The sequence below is a fragment of the Theobroma cacao genome, chromosome 9 (assembly GCF_000208745.1).
Source record: "Theobroma cacao cultivar B97-61/B2 chromosome 9, Criollo_cocoa_genome_V2, whole genome shotgun sequence".
Lineage (NCBI taxonomy): Eukaryota > Viridiplantae > Streptophyta > Magnoliopsida > Malvales > Malvaceae > Theobroma > Theobroma cacao.
The window spans coordinates 20,850,029-20,853,308 of NC_030858.1; positions in this window are offsets into that span (position 1 = coordinate 20,850,029).

Below are 3,280 nucleotides of genomic sequence, written 5' to 3' on the forward strand. Positions count from 1 at the left end.
TCGTTATTTCCCCCGGCACATCACCACAGTACTCTAACTTTACTTTTGCACTTCCTAGCAACAATACAAACTCAATATATTTAATTACATACGTGTACGGGCAGCATTCCAATCAATTAATCCTTAATCTAATTTCACATTTTTCATCCTCGTCCTTCATAATAATTTAACATGCAATCCACATACATGCATCTATTTCTTTCAAATCTTAGGGTACCTTTGCTGCCTTAAATAATTTAATAAAACGTTCAACCGATCAAGTCAAATAAAGTGACCATATTTATAATTTCTTACCTCTCAAATAAAACTCCCGGCTTCTTAACTCTATTATGGAGCCTTAACTCTCCAAAGATCATTTTCCATAAGCTTGGGTTGAAAAAGAAACGAACACGCAACAAGCTTCTCCAAATTAAGTTTACTATTTGCTACACAATCAAGACAGCGATATTCAACCGTTTATTCTTAACTATAATAACTTAAAACTAAAGCTCTTACCTTCACCATGAATTCCCTAACTCCAATATCAATGCTAAGGAGCTCAAATCTCATGGGAGAAAGCTTTAAATATATGGTGTTTTTAAAGGAAAGGATGATAGATCTCTTTTTCCTCAAAAATGGTGGAATATCCAATGTTGGTCAGCTGCTTGTTTCCATTCCTTCCTTCTTGAATCGAGTTCTTTGTGGAGGATTTTGAGAAGCTCGAGTTTTTTACTTGGAAGGGAAAAAGAATTAGAAAAAGTCTTGCAAAAGAAATATTTTCCTTCCTTGCCGTGAATACCAATGAAGTCAAGATAAGCATGGAATTTTTGCATGCTAAGTGGCAGCCAATATGGGCTACCGGCAATCCCCAATAAGCATGAAAAAAAACTGCAACCTTTTTCATGAAAAAAAATGCTGTTGGTTCCTAGGTGGTTTAGATAAAATATTAACCTTTGTATGCATTTTGACTTTTCCTTCATCTTTATCTTTTCTTTTCTCCTCATTTCTTTGTCATGGATGGCTTGTCCATGAATTCATGACTTTTGACTTATCTTCTCCACCCATTTTATGTGTTAAAATCACATGACAAAGGCTTTATCACCTTCCACCCACCACTCACATTTTTATTCCTTATATTATTTTTACTTTACGGTTTATTTATTCATTCCTTGTCCCATTCAACCTATATTTACATCTCATATTACTCATAACCTAGCCTTCTTTAATTAGGAAATTCCCTTTTTTAACTTCAAATATCAAATTGCAAATAAGTCCTTAAATTTTTCCTTATTTACCATGTGACTCCTCTAACTTCCATCTTTTACAATTGGTTCCTTCCAACATTTCTTAAACTCCAATTTCCTTCTACTACCTTCTTCTACACATGTACAAACGAAATATAAAGTTTGTACTCCAACGTGGTGTCCCCAAAATATTTAAAATATTTATTTACCCGCGCTATCTGTACTTAATAAAGACACGCGGCCCCATTAACATCATTTTTCTCCAAAATTTTTTCATTCTTTTTCTCCCCCACTTAGATTGACCATATACTATTCTTAATCGAAAATTTTGACACTAAATAAAATAATAATATTTTAATATTATTTTTTAATAAATTATTATTTTATTAATAAAATATTATTTTATTCTAAAAATTTTCTCTTGTCTCCTCTCGTCTCTTTGGTACCCAAAATACTTTATTATGCCTCAATTCACTTCTGAATCACTTGTTATCTCAAAAATTCTTCTCTGATAAAAATATTATTATTTTATTATTATTTCCTCGCTTGCAGAATATTTTATCCCAAACTATTTCTTTCATCTTTCATCACTTTTAAACATTATAATTAACCTCAATTGGCATCCGATAAGCTTTATTAGTCACCATATCAAAGTACAAGGTATTACTATTTCCCCCATTTAAATAGAATTCGTCCTCGAATTCACGTCGGTGTCGAGTTCTCAATCTCGCTCTATGATCTTATTCTGTTTTGCCCTTTTATAGGGAATTTTGTTTTATTCGCCTCGTTCACTTTCGGTTCACTTGAATACTTCACTTATGTCTATTATTATCCTTTAGAATCAAATCAGCAGTACCTTTCACATTCATGATCTCTTCTATTGAGACTCCAAGCATGCTTCTATCACTATCATTAAATTTGAACTATAACTCCATCTCAATCATACCGATTTCGATCACATATTATGGTTACTTATGTATACCTAATCACCATCTTATTATTTCGCTTCTTCCCAAACTTCTCGACATTCATTCATTCATCTTATCCTTATACATTATTATGTGGCTTATAGCATTATAAACATGCCATATTCATCTTCGTACATAGTCTCAACGTTGAGGAAGGTTAATGCCTTCAAGTATTCCCACATACTTCAGGTTTATCTTGCATTTACGCCACATACTTCAATTATTCCCACGCTATGGATTACATTTCTTTAATCTTATTTCTCTGACTATTTTTTCCAAAATTTCTTATATCATCATAGTTCAACTTCAAATGGGACTTCTTGCCGTTGTACCATCTATACAACTCATCAAATACATAAAGTTCAAATCTCAAATCACTGAGAACAATTCTTCACCTCAGTTGGTCAAGTCATCAATTTCACATATATGTATGTACATGCATTTCCAAATGTGAACATCCCTCGTTACGCATAGGGATCTATGCGTTCGCATGCCTTGGACTACATTTCCCTTTATTCATCCCCATCCCTATCCAAGATTCAATATAATAATCCTCATAGTGCATGTCAACATTCTTGTTATGCCTATACCTAACTTCATATCATTTATATCATTTCCAATTATATGCTTGAGTTTCATTGTACTATATATCCTTACATCACAATGTTCTTAATCACATCTCACTTGCTAAATGTCATTTGCATTAAATTGCAATCTGGTATTCGTATATGCCTTATAATCTCATTGATCTTTCAAAAGTTTATCTTTATTGGATTATTGCATCTTATGCAATACCACAATCCTTAAAAGTCATCCTTTGTCACAACCCAAATATTCGGGCCATGATCGGCGCAAGGGCCCAATAAACGTAGTCTATTAAGCCCAAGCAAGCCTATCGATTTATCCTACTCATCATTCCATCAAATATCGCTTAGTCATATTTCATACTTTTGAATCAAAATAGTGATATACATTGCCAACTCGTACTGGCATTACTCCTTAAAAATTTACATACAATGTCTACAACATGTATTCTAATAATTTACATTAAGTTTGTCTATACAAAACAAAATAACACTCGACTTCCAG